A 19,530-nucleotide genomic window follows, 5' to 3' on the forward strand; every position below is an offset into this window, starting at 1 on the left:
ACATAATTTTACACATCTTTATTTTCATACATGTAAGGCTTTTGCAAAATATTAAAATATGCTATATTAAATACTTGAAACTATATCATCTAAAACTTTTAGCAATGAATACTTGAATGTAAAAATGAATATGCTATACATATACTATATAGAAAAGAATCGAATGCTTCATATTCTTGTTAACCAGTGTAATGAATAAAATTAATTCATATCTCAGTTAATTCATCATAATAACTAGCAAGTAGATGTATAACAAGTGAATTGCCTTGGGAAGTTCCAATCTTTGCAATGTTAGCAATAGAGCAACATGGAGGGACTGGCTGTTCTTGAATGTCATGAGACAGCATGACCACCAGCAGTGTACATAAATCTTTAAAATGCCAACCTCTGTCTGTAGAGTGGATATCATGATATTATTTTGTTTAAAAGAAATAAGATATCTTAAACGTCCTCCATACTTGACAAATACATCTCATAATAAATACTTAACAATAGACACGAAAGATTACCATATTTTTACAGCTGAGCTTATTGTAAACTTTTGGAATCACCATTGCTGGTATAAAGTGACCGCCTGAAAGTTCCATGGAGTCAGGAACCAAGCAAGGCTAGGAAGCTTAACATTGAGTCTCAAATGCTTAGCAGGGGAGCTAATACAAATTTTTGAATAATTGAATAAATGAGTGAACTGACATGTCCCCAAATGAGGGAGATTAATTACAAAGCACTCTAGGTGAAGCGAACACCTATGAGGAATACTATATCACTGATATATGACACTCTGCTACAAGGAGATATGTTAACAGACACTTACAGGCCCTCCAAAGAGCTAACTCTTTCAACTTCATGAACTAACAACTATAAAAGGAAGTAGATGGTGCTCATATCACTGCATTTGACCCACTGCTCTTCTCTCTCTGTATTCTTTCCTTGGTTGTCTTTATTAATTTTTTAAACATTTTATCTGCTATTTTTATATTCGATATTCTCAAATTTATATTTTAAATTTAAATCATTACCCTAAGCCACAGACTTCCTAATATGAATCTGCTTCTGGACACATTTAGCAGGAAGCTTATTCCCACAAGAGTTCAAATTCTACCATCCAAAATAGAAATTTTTATCACTGTTAATAGCAGACATTGATATGCACCACATCAGATCCTCGCGGTTTCACCTCGTTCTAGAGACTTGGGTTCGTCTTTCCAGCACTAGCTGCTGCTGAGCAAATTCTTTTCCCTTCTTCCATCAGAGAGGCAGTCATTTACATGGCCTCTAAGACAGCACAGTGAGACAGAACTATCAGTCCAATTTTTTGCCAGGCAGTATCTGGCCAGATAACACATTCTCACATAAACTCTATTTACTCTCTCTCTCTTTTTTTTTTTTTCTTTTTCTCCTGTGCTTCCTGGGAATGTATTCTTTAATAAAATGGTAGTCCACGAGGAACCCGGGCTAAGAAAGCATCAAAATTTGCTTCTCCTTTGTTAATATTTGCTGATGTTATCTATTTCCACCATGGCATTTGACAGAAATAATCCTAGGAGTCATTCCTGTCTTTTTTTCTTAATCTATTTGAAACTCAGTAGCTAAAACCAGCTGTAGTTTCATCTAAATAACAGATGCATTTATTCCTCTCTATTTCTGCCATTGTTGACTTGTTTTAGTCATTCACTTTTTCTTGGATTATTGAAATAGCCTTCTGTTTGGCTTCCCTAATTCTAGTCTCATGTCTTTATTTTTAGGCTTTAGTCTACATAGAGTGATCCGGCTGATCCATTAAAATGTGTATTTCAACATACCCCTGAATCTCAGCAGCTCCAACATTTTAAGTCCCTAAACCTTCATTAAAGGATCTGAGCTTACATTTTGAGGCTTATCACTCAAACTTCCTGTCTTGCATTTTATGTTCCAACAATGTCAAACATGACATTTCAAAAATCTCTATGTCTTTATCTAGAACACTTTTCCCTATTCTTCTGGTAAACTCTCACTTTAACAACCAAGTTTAGGCATTCCTTCCTTTATAAATCATAGCCACCCTTTACCAAGCTGAAATAGATAACTCCCTTCTGTATAATGTAAAATCTCTTATATATTTATGTATCCATTAAAAGAGTGACTCTTTGTTTTTGTTTTGCTTTGTTGCACCAAACATACTTGTGGAATATGATATTCGCCCACCAATTTCTCACTATTACAGGGATTCTCATAGCAGGAAACCTCTACTTCTCCCCAATACTCGAAAGGCATTTCAGATTCTGAGGGAGAGAGACCCGGTATAGTTTCTGATGCTAGATTTGGGTATTGTCCCTCTCCCTACCTCCACCTTTATTCCTGAAAATGCACCAGACTATATGCTTCATGAGGGGCAGACTGTTGAGAGGCCAATATATATTTACAGAATGAATGAAAGAAAGAAAGGATGAATGAATATTATGGAGATTAAGCACATCTGAGATGAGATCCAGTTGGGGCCGAATGGTATTCTTAGAAACTTGACTTTTGAGGTATTATAGTCTCACAGTAAGCATACAGGATTCTCTGAATTTATGTTATATATACCTGGTAAGTAGGTAGCCCCATTGCCAAAGTCTGCAGAAAATCTGAGAGGGGCCTGATCGTGGTAACCATGAGTTTCTTGAAGGGCCCGACGGGACTGTTTACCACACCAAGCAGAACCTGTTGATGCTGAATAACATCTTTAGAATTAAGGGCCAGGGCAGTTGTCTTCTGACTAAGACTTGGCCCAGCACCAGCAAATATGTACTACTGAGTCATACCCTCTATCTATTCTAAATGACTTTCTCTGTGTCTGTTGATACCTTTCTATTATTACACTCTTATGGCAACCAAGGAAGTATTTATATCATTATAATTGACACTCTAATAATAATTGTCTGTCAGTGTGTTCTCCTGGTAATATGCTATAACTTCCTTAATGACAGGGACTCTTCTTTATTTATCTCAATATCCGCAGCATAGCAAGAGTCAAAAATTTTATATAATTGAGAAATAAATAGGTGGTATGGAGGAGATAGAAGCTGAAAGAATACAATGGAACCAGCTAAATAAGGATGTGCAAAGATAAACAGTAACATCTTGGCATATTAGCTTGGTTAAAAATTTAGCAGTCTATATTAATAAAGCAGATTAGTCTGTATAATCTGCATTATTATAAAAATAAACTACCAGATTTCAGTGGCCTAATATAACTGTTCATCTTTGCTCCCTTAGCAGTCTAATGGCGGCATTCTTATTCAATGAGATTGAGGCAGCAGGATTTCTCCACATAGTGATTTAGGATCCTAGGATCCTTTTATCCTGTGACTCCACCATTAGCTTAGTCTTACACTCATCTTCATCCAGCCAGAAGGTGAGGAGAGAAACAACAGGGAAGAGAGAAAGTGCAGAAGAATCATTCATCTCTCATATGCTTGGATCAGTAAGTGACATTTCATTTCTCTCTCCATGTTCCATTGGTGAGAACTAGTGCTGTGGCACCACCTGTATAAAAGACCGGCGATCTTTTTTTCTATAAAGAGTAGACAGTAAATGTTTTAAGCGTTGTGGACCATACATCTCTGTCAAAAATACTCAATTTTATGGTTATAGGCTGTAAGCAGCCATAGATAATTTATAAAGAATTAGGTGTGGCTATGTTCCAGTAAACCTCTATTTATGAGAACTGAAATTTTAATTTTTTTTAAATATATGTGTCACAAAATGTTATTCTGAAAATAAGCAATTATTTAAAATTGTAACAACAACAACAACAACAAACCCTTTGTTCCTGGGCCTTGCAAGGTCAGATAGGTAGCCAGTGGGCTGAAATTAGCTTGTGGCTGCAGTTTGCTTACCTTTGACCTAGAGGCCGGGTGATTGAAAAAGATTGTCCTTATCTTGGCTGTTACCTCTATTAAAGGCTCAACATTACTTTGTTTGAAAGCTGGCTATGTCTCTCTTAGGCTGTTCCTCTGGCCACTAAATACCCATACATGCCTCTTTTCTTACATAGAACATACCCAGCCTCTTCCCAAGAGATATAACATACAATCTCATCCAATCACTACATTCCACTCAAAGTCAATGATTTCTGGGTGATATGCAGGCCTCTTTATCAGGACTGGCTGTGGCTTCCTAAAGCCTGGAGAGCTACAAACTCAAAAACAATCTTGGCCCATAATATAAACAGATGGAGCAGGAATAGGATAATTATATAAAATGCCTATTTAGAAAGGCAGAAATGAGAACACACAGCAATGATAAAAAGCAGCTTAGTTATCAATTTTGACATCTTCTTCCTGTCTTGGTACTATAAGAGTTCTTTGATTACACTGGTCCTCTTGGAGATCAAGTATCCCATCCATTGTGCCTGGCTTTCCTCTCTAGTCATGTCTGAAATGGGCTTTTTGCAGTATGTGCTCCTTGAGGAAGGAAGAGCTTTCATACAGTACTTCCTGCTGATAAATTTTGGGGCCCTAGAAATAATAAAAAAAATTGGGGGCCCAGGTTTTTAATTTATTTTTTGTTTGTTTGCTCATTTGTTTTTGATTGAGGATTATGGTTTCCTTGGCAATATACTTCCATTAATATTTAGGAAGTACTGATTTATTTGCATTTAGTCTTGTCAATATTTGTAACAATGTTCAATGTTCTTTCTTTGTCACATTCTTAAGCTGGCTTTGTTATCATTTTGTTTTTCTTTTTTTATATATTTCTCTCTCGAATTAACGACAGCTATCTTGAGGTCATCTGAACAATATGTTTGGAGGAGATGGCACATCTTTTGAATTAATCTTTGCTGCACAGCTTATTTCTTATATTTCACTTATATTTCAAAGTCCTCCTCATCCAATAAATAGCAGCAAATGTACTTCCTAAACATAATCGGCCAGAAATCAGATACTTCACTTTAGTTCACATTCCATTGACAGGAACTAGCTCAAGGGATGGGGGGAGGGTGGAAAGGCTTGAGCAAATTTGTTTTTTGTTGTGCAACTATTTCTATGGGGCAGTTCTATATTAAGGAGTGAGTACATGAACTATTCTGTTGAAAACTAGTAGAGAATTTAACTTTTATTCTTAAAACAGTGGCAAGCTTTTAGAAAATTGCCATCTATTAATACCAAAAGCAGAAACTGAAAATAAAATATGTCTGAAGCATAAGGCAACACATAGACGCCTCAGGGCATTGAGGTATGACTCATCAGTCTCGTGACAGTTTTGAACATAGGAGACAGTTTTTGCAGAGGCATCATTAATCTTGAACAGTACTATAAATGTTATTATTCCAAAATAAATAATGTTTATATTTTCATAATAAAACATTATATATTACCAGAACCTCAAATAGTAATATTTTTAAAAGCATCATATCAGATTCTACCAAATATTATTATATTTGTATAAGTAAATCTGACTATATCCATTTCATTGCAAAACTAAAAATAGTTTCTTGTTCCTGAATTTTTCATTAACCAAGCATTAAAATAGACTTTAAAATACAAATATTGGTATCTTTCAATTGTCAAGGAAAGTATACAATGCACAAAAATTTGAATGAGACAGGAATAGAACACTGGAAAGTTTCTACAGTGCGGAGAAATTAAAATATATTTCGATTAAAGAAACTTACGCAAAATGAAGGAGTTAAAGTGGAATGGAAGTGAACCCAATCTATAGTGTATGAATTTCATATTTGTACTCTGCTCTTACATGTCTTTGTTACTTTCTAAAAAAATGTATTTTAGTGTATTATTTTGTTCATTTTGTACTAGGAAAAATACATTTTTTTTTTTTTTAATGAAGGTAGCATGTTTGAATTTCTCATGGAAAGCATTATTATTCTTAGATCACTATTCTCCTAGTTGATTAAAAATTTGGTCAAATAAATATATGTGAAGATTGTTAATTATACTAGTTGTCAAAATGGAAGCATTTTCTGTGTCCAGGCATTGAGCTAAGTGCATTGCTCATACTATTTCATTCAATCATCATTTAAACCCTATAAGACATTATAGTCCTTATTTTACAGGTAGAGAAACTGGAGTACAGAGAAGTTAAATGAGTTTGCCAAGGTTGTATCAACAGTAAGCAGCAAAGATGGACTTTGAAACTTGGTATATCTGACTGCTAACTTCTCTACCATAGGCATAAACCAGCTTGACTCAAATCCATCTCCACAAAACCAGCAGTTAAGCTCTGTATTACTCATCTGCATAACACAGCAGAAGCAGTTCTGGAGTTGCAGCACATTAACCGTGCTTCGTGATCAAATGTGTGTAATAAGAAAAAAAAATATTTTAACTTACTTTTAAGAACAGAAAAGCCTTTATTTGTGAAGTACTAAGGTAGAACATTTAATTCCAAAAATATAGGCCCTGGGGCATGGTGAAGAAGTTAAAAAAAAAAAAAGATATCATGAAAGTTAATTGCTTTTCTTAACATGATAGAATACATTGCATTTGTCGGGAGTGAGAGGTAAGAATTCCTAGAACAATGAGATAAGAACATCGTCTAGGGAGGGCACACAACCTAGAATAAGATTGGAACTGAAAAAGGTTGGGATGGAGGCCAAGAGCAGATCTTTAATAAATATCTGAGGAAGGAATGTTCAAGGGATTTCTAAGACCAAGAATGGCTAATATTTAGTGTTTCATATTTTTGTCTTGCTTCACTGTTCTCTGAAATGTTTGATCCCTTTTTTTGATCCCACCCCTTAAATTTTGTGGTAGTTGTTTTTTGGAAAAATCTGAAAAAAGTGCTATGTCGATTTTTCATCGATTTTTGAGGAGGAACAAATCATCAATAACAATACAATGAAAACAACATCTTATAATGATAAAAGTGCATACTAGGTATTTGGCACAATTCAAAAATTTTAAGTATTTATTAAATCATGCATCTTTAACAGTAATACTTCATTGCCAGTATTATTATCATCACCATTAAAAAAAAGAGGATGCACTGTTACACAGATAAGAGATCTAACCACCATTCAAGGTATGTATTGTTCCACAGTTATTGTTTTCACCTTTCTGCTTGATTGCACTGAGCTTTTGAGTCAGAGTGTAAGTACCACCAAGGTCACTTCACTTGTAGAATGTAAATAAAGAGAATTATGACAAGCAATGAATTTAAACATATGTTCCCTAGTGATCACGTGGCAGACAGAATTTACAGATATTTAAGACTAAATACATTTCTAGTACATCATTATGATTTAATGAAACTAGTCACTCCACTGTTAATAATTGGGGAGTAGATAAATATTACATGTATGTACACAAATGTGCAATGAATTGCCTTAGATGTTAATAAAGCCAAGATAGTCAAAGACTTCAAATATGCACTTACTAGCTCCATTCTAATGTATACTTAGCCATAACTGTGTGTCTATTCTTTAGAGAACTCATGTGTATTATTGTTTCATGAATTTACTCATAAACACAATCTACTCATACAGATTAGGGCAATTTTTTCATATTCAAATCATGAGAATCCTGATATATGTGATTAAATCTATTATAGAATTCTAGAGAAGAAAATCATTTAAAAATATTGTGAAGTAAATTTAAGATATTAAAAAATAACACAAAATGTAAGAAATGACAAAAATCTCAGTTATGTTTATATAAAACAACTGCATTTTCTAAATTTTATTTATTATTAAAAATGTTAGGATTATCTAGTTTGGATTTGGAGAGTTCAGAATTAATAAAGATCTTATTTACAGATATATATATTCTTTTATCCCTAAACTCCTAAATATATACACAATTAAAAACAAAAACAAACAAAAATTCCTTTGATATATGGGAGTAAGTATAGCTGTTTCAGAAAATATAGTAATCCCCTCTTATCCACAGAGAATATATTCCAAGACCCCCAGTGGATGCCTGAAATCACAGATTGTACCAAACCCTACATATACTATATTTTTTCCTGTACATACATACTTATGATAAAGTTTAATTTATAAATTAGGCACAACAAGAGATTAACAAAAATAACTAATAAAATAAAACTGGACTGTAATAAAAAATGTAAATATGGCATCATTAAGTAAAATAAGAGTCACTTGAACACAAACACTGCAATACCACTACAGTTGATCTGATAAGCAAGATGGCTAACTAGGTAACTAATGTAATTGGCAGGTAGCATCTACAGTGTGAATATTCTGAATCACACTTAGACTTCCACTGTGAAAGTATCTGTAGATAGATGAGCTTTGCTCTAATGATCAGGCAAACAGAGAATAACGAGACAAAATAATGAAAAGCAGTAATTCTTATAGCATGTTTTGGGAGACCCCAACAATCTTTCAAACCACTTGTGAGGTTAAAATATTTTTAATAATAATACCCAGATGTTATTTGACTTTTTCACAGTGTTCACATTTACACTGATGGTATATGGGTGAGTAAAACTGCTAATGCCTTAGTGTAAATAAAAATGGTGTTTCAAGTTACATTAAAAGGTATAGTATTTTCCACTTATAGTTAAAGGTACTAATTTCACTTAAAAATGTACTGAGGCAGTGGCAAAATTATTATTTTTTAAAATTATAACTTATAAGTGTATGCCTTTTTAACGTGTGCGATGAAGAGGGGAATATGCATAAAGTACTTCTGCTGCCTGCTGAGGTGTACTGGTTGCCTCAAAGGTAAGCGTGTATGTGATTATTTGACATGTCAGACCTGCTAGCTGCATCTTTTTGTGGAACATAACTTTATTTGAAAGAATAACTAACATTCAAACTATGGTTATGCAATCCTAAGTATTAGGTAGACATTTTCTCAAATACAGAATAAGCTTGCCACTTCAAAGAAAATGACTAACAGTATTTGTTGCGAATGTTAAAATTTGAGCTTTTAAGCAAACAGAGTTTTGGAAACATTCACCATTGTGAGTTTGACAGCTTTATAATAATTAAAAACTTTTCTAATGAGATTGGAAGGGATTTTTTTGATGTTTTATATAGATATATGTTGACATTTGGGATATTTGAATAACTCAAGTGTAAGCGATATAGTTTAAAATTGTATATGGGTAAAGATCCCTTCAAAATGTAAAACAGGGCCACAGATTTTAATTTAAAAGTGTAAAAGTTTCACTGATCAGGTTTCACATTCCATACTGCAACTAACATTTAATAATCCATTACTACCAAGTTTTGGTGTAATATCAAAGAATAGTATTCCCAATTATCTGAAAAGCTATTAAAATATCCCTATCATTTTTAAATATATATATGCGAGTCCAGAATTTCTCCGATTCCTTTAGCAGAACAGTTATTAGACAGGTTGAATGCAGAAGCACATATTAGAATTCAGCTGTCTTCATTAAGCCATATGTTAAAGATATTGCAAAAAATGTGAAATATTGCCACTTTTCTCATCATTTTTATTTATTTGTTTTGATAATTATGGTTTTTTAATAAAAATATGCTATTCTATGTTATTTATGTTAACAAGTAATGAGTTTATCTTGTTATTTTATGAGTTAAATAATAAATATATTTAAGATTCAGTCTTCTTTTCTAATATAATAAATACTGATATACTGTATTCCAAATTAAAAGAAAACTCTTTACAATCAATGATAATTTTTAAGAGTGCAAAGATAAAAATAGTTGGTATCAAGTAAATCTAAAAGAAATCTCATAATAAAAATTCGTGTGCAGAAATAATCACAATAGAATCACAAGATACTTTATACAGAAAATCTTTGAACATCTATTCCAAACTTTGAGGAAATAGCAGTGAAAAGAGGCCTAGAGGGTCCATACACATATGGAGCATACATTATAGTGAAGGGGGTCATATAGGAAACCAAAGAATAAATAAATAATTATATTCAAACAGTGACATATCTTAAAAAGAATACAAAACAGATTATGGAAATAAAGAGTGGCTAGGAGACGTGAACCAGAGGTTTTATTTGGTAGGTCCAGGAATGCCTCTCTAAGGGGTGATATAAAGTTTAGGTCTAGCCAGACTTCTAAAGAAGGGGGAGTAGGTAGAGGGGGAAGAGGTTCTGCAAGAGGGATCACTGTCTTAACTCTAATTACAAGCAAATGCCTCTTGTTTGCCTATAGCTGTGTTGTATTTCTCTATTATAAGGAGGAATTGTATCACTGGAAGCTTTAAGTTCCACACAGTGGTTAAAGGAACTAATATTAGAAAACAAGGGTTAAACGAATGGTATTTGAAACAACTAAAATAGGAGTCTACAGAACAGATATTAAGATAAGATTTAGAATTGGCTTACAAATAGCTGAGATTGCACATGATTTTTTGTTTTTGTTTTATACCCATTCCTATAAGCTAAAGTTAAATGTGTCCTACTTTTGTAAAATTAAAAATAGAAAAATGTATGTTTATCAAATTGCTATATTGGCAGGACTTGCATCCTTTTCAATGCATTTACTACCTAGTGGTGGCTCATAATTAATTTAATATCGCTTAACAGTTCATAGTATGTAACACAGGAGATACAGAACAAAGAACTTCAGTTAACTAATAGAAAATACTGCTAACTCTAAATCAATAAAAAATGAAAATAAGCTTTTTTTTAAAAAAATAATTAGGATAAATGGTAAAATATAAGAACTTACAGGTGTTTTATTTATATTACAATTGCTAGGACTCATGCAGTCTCTATAATGTAAGATATTGTTTCATTTCATTAAAACAAAACACATACACAAACAAACAAAAAACAACCCATCTACCACTTTATCTTAGGTGCCACAAAGATATTTTTTAATCTATTAGCCTAAAGGTGAGTTAATTAACTTTTTACCTTCTCAAGTATTTCTTTAATTCTTAAATATAAACAATTTCTCCCTAACTGTGAAGGAGCAGATGTGATTTTATTCATAAGTTCTCATGGCCTTCTGTAGTTTTTCCCCCTAAACTTTCTTCATATTTATCTATTCATTTAAATATTTCATCAATATTTCCTCTACTATGCCATGAACTCCTTAAGAACTATCACTGTGTGACTGGTTATTCACCTTGTACCAGACTGCATAGTAGGATTTCAGTACTTCTAAAAAATTTATGTTTTGCAGCTGTTGACAAACAGGTTTTTATGATTCTTGTGATCTAACATCCTGCATCCCTGCGGAATCCTACCTAACCTGTGTGAACATTTTCCAATGCACTATAAAGCTCAAAAAATGATATCTTTTTTTTTTTTTTTAACAATCAGGTATTTTTAAAAATCAACTTACACCAATGCATTAATGTCTAATACTGTTTCAACTGTACCATATCTTCAGTTCATCACACCTCCCAACACACATATAAAGATTTCTATAGCCAGAGCAGATTATCTAAAAGAAATGTCACTAATAATGGGAATTCAATACAAGAACAACTTTTTGAGAATGATATTGTGGAGCAAAGAAACATTTAGCACTCTGAAAAATATACTGCATACACGACTATCAGTGTGCTTACATTTGAAACACTGTGATAGATGATGTTTTCTGATCTTGACTCATTGATCATTTGTTGGTAGATATGATGCTTCTTATACAACATAAAGAAGAAACTCATTATAAATAAATGGTTCAACTTAATTGGGATATAGCTTAAAATTCTATAATCTATAAGAAAGTAAACAAAAATGTGGAAGTGTGAAGAAAAAACAAAATGAAGGAAATGCAGTTTATTCCTGATTAGATCATTTCAAATGTAAATGTTACCTTTTTGTGTGGTTATTTGAGCAATTATTTGAAAAATCATTAGTGGTATTTTACCTGCAATTATCAATGTGATGTTTTTTCACTGCCTTGGATGGGAGGAAAGGTCCCCAGTCGTTTACTTCTATAACTTTTATGCAGCCAGTAAAATTCTCGACTGGTTCAGAAATCTAAAAGAGAGAAAGGGAATTTATATGATTTTCTTCATATTGAAAACTAGTTAGAGTGTGCAATCAGATTGTGGGGCTGATTTCATTTGTTCGAAATATCGGTAAAAAGTAATTCAACTTGTTTTATAAATATCAATCAAAAAGTTAGTAGGAAAAAATACCACCTTTTCAAAAGTTATATGGAATCTGTAATCTTATTATATAAAATATAGTCACTTACATATGAATAACAACTATTTTAATTATTACAGTGATTTATCATTGAAAAATAAAAGAAAAGCTGATACATTCATCTTCTCTTTAAGGCATTACACTTTTCCATCTTTTCACTTGGTTTCTTGCACTTTTCCTGTCAGACATTAGTACCTTGTTTCATCCACAACAATAGAAACATCAAGAAAAATTGCTCTTTCTGGGGTCAAAGAAAACAGAAAGCTACAAATACTTATGGCATGCAGTCCTGATGCAGTCTGAGTGCCTTTTGTGTTCAGTTGTGTGACCTATTCTTCTTAACAATAATCTGGGCAAAAAAAAAAAAAAAAAAGTATCCATAAAGATTGCTGAAGGGCCAAGAGAAAATAAGGACATTGTAAAGCATTCAATTTGATAAAAAATATGACCTCTTAAAGATCAACAGACATAGGACTTTTCATTTTATCCACTGTGAACATACAATACAATACCAGTAATTAAATGTCTATATAAATTTATGCAGAAAAAAAACCAAAATGGGATCACATCTCAGAATTCAATAATTAGAAATGAGTATTTCATTCTGTTTTCTGTTATGCTTTCAATATTATTAAAAATTTCAGTCTAGATGGTGGATAAGGTAAATACTGTGCTCATCTCCTCTCACAAGCATATCACAACTAAACTACAGAACAACCATCACTGAGAACCACCTGAAGTCTAGCAGGTTGGTCCTACACACACATGTAGTGGTTAAAAATTGAGAGGGATATCTTGGTTATGGAAGCCCCTTCAGAGGAGTGAGGGATTCCAGCCCCACAACAGGCTCCTCAGCACAGGGTTCCAGTTTCAGAAAGAGACTGTTGGCTGTGAAAACCAACAGCCACAACTGTTGGCTGTGAAAACCAACAGAGATTGTGGGAGAATGAGACAGAGAGGGTGCATGGTGTCCCAGGTGTTCCTCTTAAAGGGCCTGTACATAAACTTAATTGCTGACAGACTCACCGCTCTGAGCTCCAGCACTAAAATAACAAGCAAAAGGTGCCAGAGACATAAGAAGAGGAACTGAATTATTTAACTTTGGGGCAAGGGATGTAGGGGCAGCTTCCTCCTAGAGAGAGTGCTGGCAGAGGCCATCATTGCTTCATTGAAAACTTCCCCTTCCTGGAGTGCAGACACTGGTGGGAGACAGATCTGAGACTCTGTCAATCTGGCTAACCCTGGTCTCCTTGCCCTGGTGATTCCCTGAGATCCTACTCCTCCGGACTCATGGGTCCACCCAAGCTGCTTCCAGTGGCTTTCCATATAAATGGCCTGTCTTGGCTCATGCTGCAAACTTTCCTGAAATTTTTCAAAGCTTCACAAACCCCCAATCAAGCAAAATCTAGCTTCAGCATGCCCTGTATCTCTTGCTAAGCAGTCCCAAGCCTGGCACTAGCAGTGGCTGGCTTCAGATCCCAGCTAAGCCTCTCCCAGGTACCTTCAAACCCAGAACAAATGGCAACCATCTGAAGGCCACTTTGTAGTGCATATTAAATAGCCCTGGGCAGGGCACAGGCAGAGGCTAAACTTTCCTTGCAACAGAGCCCCTCTGGGAGGCCCCAGAACCAACACACCCAGTAGCCAGCTTAGGACCACACCAGAGCACTATGCAACCACCTCCGCAGTGACACACACAAGGAGCAGACTGGGCAGGTAACAGAACTTCACTAAAGCAAATCTTGCTCTGTAGGGTCAACCCTTGTACAACAGCTCTTCCACTGTTGTCACAGCTATCCTCACAATTAACCTGAGGGTCAATCTCTCCCATTTATGTACAAACGGCAACCAAAGCTCAGCTACAACATGGGGGCACACACAACCTACATAAGAAACACACCTTGAGTACTCAGCTCAGGTGACCAGGGAGACTGCACCACTGAGCCCCATGGGACACTTAATACATAAGACCAGAAAAATAGCAGCCCTTCCTAATACATAGAAATAAACACAGGGAGGGAGCCAAAATAGGGAGACAAAGAAAGATGCCCCAAATGAAAGGACAAAACAAAGCTCCAGAGAAAGAACTAAACAAAATGAAGACAAGCAACCTATCAGCAGTTGAATTTAAAATGCTGGGTATAAAAACACTCTATGATCTCAGGGAGAACTTCAACAAAGAGATAGGAAACATAAACATGGAGATAAAATACAATCAGTTAAAAATGAATAATATAAAAACCGAAATAAAGGATACATTAGAGGGAATAAACATCAAATTAGATGAAGCAGAGAACTGAATCACTGATTTGGAAGATAAGGTAGCAGAAAACACCCAATCAGAACAGAAATAAAAAAGAGAGAATAATTTAAGTGGCCTCTAGGACAATATTAAGCATAGGTCATTCATACTGGAGGGGTACCAGAAAGAGAAGAGAGAGAGCAAGAAATTGAAAACATATTTGAAGAAATAATAATGGAAAACTTCTCCAACCTGGTAAAGGAAATAGATATACAATTCCAGGAAGCACAGAGAGTTTCAAACAAGATAAGCTCAAAGAGGTCCACACCATGACATATCATAATTAAAATGCCAAAGATTAAAGACAAAGAGAGAATCTTAAAATCAGTAAGAGAAATGCAGTTAGTTACCTACAAGAAGTTCCCATAAGACTGTCAGCTAATTTCCCAACAGATACTTTGCAGGTCAGAAGGGATTGGCATGAAATATTCAAAGTGAGAAAACCAAAGACCTAGATTACTTGATCCAACAAAGTTATAATTTAGAATCAAAGAACAGAGCATCCCAAAAAAGAAAATTTTAAAGGAGTTCATCACCACAAAGCTAGTATTGTAAAAAATGTTAGAGAAACTCTTTTAAAGAAAAAAAAAATGATTTACAACATGAATAATAAAATGGCAGTAACTACATATTGATCAACAATTACTTGAAATGTAAATCTATTAAATGCTCCAATTAAAAGACATAGGGTGGCTGAATAGATAAGAAAACAAGACCTTTACATATGCTGCCTACAAGAGATTCACTGTACATCAAAGGACACACACAGACTGAAAATAAATGAATGGAAAAAGATATTTTACAAAAATGATAATGAAAGAAAAAAAATAGCAATACTTATACCAGGCAAAATAGACATTAAAACAAAGGCTATAACATGAGACAAAAAAGAACCCAGTAATCCCACATCTGAGTACTTATCTGAAGAAACTCAAAACACGAATTTGAAGGGACATGTGCACCCATATGTTCATTGCAGCATTATTTACAATAGTAGAGATATGAAGAAAACCTGGATGTGGATGAATTGATGAAGAAGGAGTGGTATGTACACACACACACACACACACACACACACACACACAATGGAATGTTACTCAGCCATAAAAAAAAAAAAATGAAATTTTGCCATCTGCAACAACATGGATGGACCTAGATAGAGGGCATTGTGCTGAATAAAGTTAGACAAAGAAAGACAAATGTCATATGATTTCACTTACATGTAGACTCTAAAGAACATAATAAACAAACAAAACAGAAACAGACTCATAGATACAGAGAACATTTTGATGGTTGCTATTGGCAGATAAGTGAAAAAGGGGAAAGGATTAAAGAGCACAAATTGGTAGTTACAAAATAGTCATGAGGATGTAAAGTATAACATAAGGAATATAGTCAATAATATTGTAATAACTATGTATGGTGTTGGATGAGTACTAGATATTTTGAGGTGATCACTATGTAAGTTATATGTCTAATTACTATGTGGTACACCTGAAAATAATATAATATTGTATGTCAACTGTAACTAAAAAAATAAAAAATAAATTAAATTCAAGCTAACATGAATCAACTTATGACCAGGGTGATCACTGAATTTATACATTGAAAAATAAGTGGCCTTCCTTGATTTTTGAATTAAAAGTAATCAATATTTTCATTCTCAAGATTTAATTCCTCATTGTAAATAGATAAATGATAGAATAAGGTCTTTCTCATGTTTGGAAATTTTAGGGTGAACATATTTTACTTCATATTTTAACTTATGGTCTTAATTTAAGAACTGTTAAGTATTTTTTGCCTCTCTCTGGTGTAGACTCAAATGTGCTAGAAACCCTCTCAACAAGTAACACACTGTCAAGTGTCAAAATGATCAAACTAGAAAATAAACCAATATTTTACACAGTAAGTTTACAAAAAAGTCAGTCGATTACAAGGAAAACAGAAAAATTTGGCTTGTATATATATGGTGCAGAAGAGAAAGTATTGATTTGTAATTTTTAGCTTAAAGTTTTACAGGCTTCATTAATCTTATAGGTTTTCATATTTAATTTTTATTTTTATCACAGTTATACATGAACCTAGTTTTAAATTTTTTTAATAAAATTTACATCTACCTCTTCTGAAACATCACAAACATGTTAATTAGTATAGTTTACAATTAAAAAATTAAATGAATATAAAATGGTCTTGAAAAATACTTTGATTGCTATGATGGTGAATATGAGAATATTGTGACAGCTACATGATAGCATAATGTGTGTGAATATTTAAAAATACATTTTTCCATGTTCATGAAGATTCTTATTATTTATGAGGATGAAGAATACAGAGAAAACTGTAGATTTTTATATAAATTCAGTCACCAGGGAGCAACAAAAATGTTCTAATAAGAAAATGATTCTATGATTGCTTGCTCTATTGAGATACTTCATAGAATTATATAATTCATATCATTCACTTACTGTGAATTAAAAATAAATATTAATTTTTTCACCTTGGACTTTGAAAAATGGTAAGAAGAAATTTCCATATCTTTTAAATTTGAATGAATTCAAAATTCTTTCTTATGCTTTCAAGGACTCATAACTCTCAAGTTCTCTCACATATTAACTTCAGGTAGTCTTGTTCAGAATATTTAGTCTCCAAATTTTCATGTAAGCCTTTTTCACTTGAATAAAGATGGAAATTTTATTTTGCAAAAAATAAGTCAGTGAAGGGGGTCAAATATGTGGTGACAGAAAGAAATCTAACTATGGGCGGTGAACATGGATTGCAATATAGTATTGAATTGTACACTTGAAACTTATTGGATTTGGTTAATCAATGCCTCCATAATTAAAAAAAAAATAACATTAAAAAAAGTCGAGTTTGTCCCCGGAAATACTAAAGGTAAATGTTAAACTCTAACAACATAATTTTTAGATAATTTTTAGTGTTGAGAAAAATTGTATTGGATTTCATTGATTTATAGGAACCTGGTTAGCTAGGGTTCTGGGGTAGGATTCTTAAAAATAAAAAGCAAACAAAACACGAATAATTATATGACAAGATATAATGTAACACTACGTAATAGATTTGATAAAAACAAGAAATCATGAAAAATCACCTATAAGATTAAAGGAATGCTGTCATTGGATGTTATCTTCTTTCCAATAAGGAAAATATTGTACTTACATAAGCTCCTGCAATTTCCAGTTCTTATTTTTATTTGAGACGAATAATGAAATAATGAGCCCCAGCTATTTCTTCTATTTATTTATTTATCATTTATTTATCTATTTATTTATTTATATTTATTTATTTATTTTTTAGGTGAGGCAATCCTTTGTTGATCTTGCAGATGGCAAGGAACTTGTCAGCTTGCAATTCCTTATATTTAAAAATTTTTTTACACCTATAGCACCTGGTCTACCTAGGTGGTCTCCCATTTAAGTACTAACCAGGCCCAACCCTGTTTAACTTCCGAGATCAGATGGGATCAGGTTTGTTCAGGGTAGTATAGCTGTAGACACAGTTATTTCTAGACGATGTAAAATGTCAATCTAGTATGCCACCACATAGCAACAATAGTATGACTTATTGTGCATTAACAGTAACAGAATTCTTATTTTTTTAACTGCAAATTTGAGTTGTCTGAAAGTCCTAAATACATATTCAATACTGTATGTTTCATTTTTTAACCTCTGTATTAATTAATTCTATCTCTGGCTTGTGATGAATGGCTTTTGCTTTCACTCCTTTAAATAGAGTCGAAGTCAGTGAATTATACATACTGCATAAACAAGGTTTCATAGCAGTTACCCAAAGTTTAGACAGAAGGTCTTCAAAGCTATAGTTTAGACTGCATATAAAATATTTAAAATTTATAAATAAATAACAAATACAAACATATGATTTGAATATTTGAAAATTATGTGCTTAATTAATTGATGTTATGTAAAAAGATTATGAAAGAAAGGAAAGTGATCATTTTTAATCTTCCTGACAGAGTAAAGACACTGTTACTTAAAGAGTATATGAATTATTGGTTAATTTGCTATTAGGTGTTATTTTCAAGGCTAGTTTCTCATTCTTTTGAATCAATAGTTCATGTTCTTTTTATTTATATTTTTATGTTTTTAGTGGTTCACCAGTGTACCTAATGTAACAAATTTGGCCAAATTCAAGGGAAATTTTTAGATTAGGGAACTTTGCAAGCCAATAAAATTGATTTGGAATCAATTAAGAAATAGTTGGTTTTACAAAAACAACAGTTTCCTCTATTATAGGTTGTTTTATCAATTATTTTATTTGTTTTTGAAGGTCCTATATAAAGTATAGTGTAGCAATTTGATACATTTTTAAGAAATAGGAAAAATAAAGATTCTTTAAAGACAGCACTACTAATTGAATAAATAAATGATTTTCATAATATGTGATTTTATTATCCTGTGTTTCTCAGAATTACTGAGGGAAATTTGTTGAGCAGGAAGAGAAAGACTGTGAGTGGAGCTTCTTCTCCCACATTAAAAAAGGGATAACTTTACTTTTATCTATTTTATATATTGGCTTTCTACAGAAAATTTTCTTTAAACAAAAGCTTTTATTGCTAAAATATTATTTAAATCATGAATTAAACTAAACACTTAGAGGACAAACATTGAAGATGTGTTTGTGTGGAGCAATCTATTTTATAAATATATATTTAACTTACAAAAATATCCCTGTTAACCTGCCATAAGACCTTCCCTCTCTGCTAATACTATGATGTTTTATTTTCTAAGTGATCTTCATCATTGTGTTACTGTTTCTCAATCCCATTCTGGCACACTTCATTCTCTTTTCAGTTCTAAATTTCCATGTAGTATCATTTTCCTACAACTTAAAGAACTTCCTTAAACATGTCTTGTAGAGTAGGTCTGATTGTGTTCAATTTCCTTATTTTGTTTTGCCTAAAATATAATTAATTTGCAATATTTTAAATTATATTTTTGTTGAATTTAAATTTTTGTGTTGAAATTTTTAAAAATTATTTTATTTTCACACTTGTAATGTCTTGTTCCATTGTCTTCTGGTTTACATTGTTTCTGATGAAAAGTCAGTGATAATTCTCTATTTATTAGGCTTTACTAAGATATTGGATTTACGGGTTAATATTTTTCATCAAATTCAGACAATTTTGCTCA

General features: G+C 32.8%; 1 pseudogene; it reads right to left on the reverse strand.

Moving 5' to 3' along the window:
- Nucleotides 1-17,756: 17,756 nt before the first annotated feature.
- On the reverse strand, nt 17,757-17,875 carry LOC118605571 (annotated as a pseudogene).
- Between the last annotated feature and the right edge of the window lie 1,655 nt (nt 17,876-19,530).

Source organism: Rousettus aegyptiacus, unplaced genomic scaffold (assembly GCF_014176215.1).
Source record: "Rousettus aegyptiacus isolate mRouAeg1 unplaced genomic scaffold, mRouAeg1.p scaffold_m13_p_1, whole genome shotgun sequence".
Classification (NCBI taxonomy): Eukaryota; Metazoa; Chordata; class Mammalia; order Chiroptera; family Pteropodidae; genus Rousettus; species Rousettus aegyptiacus.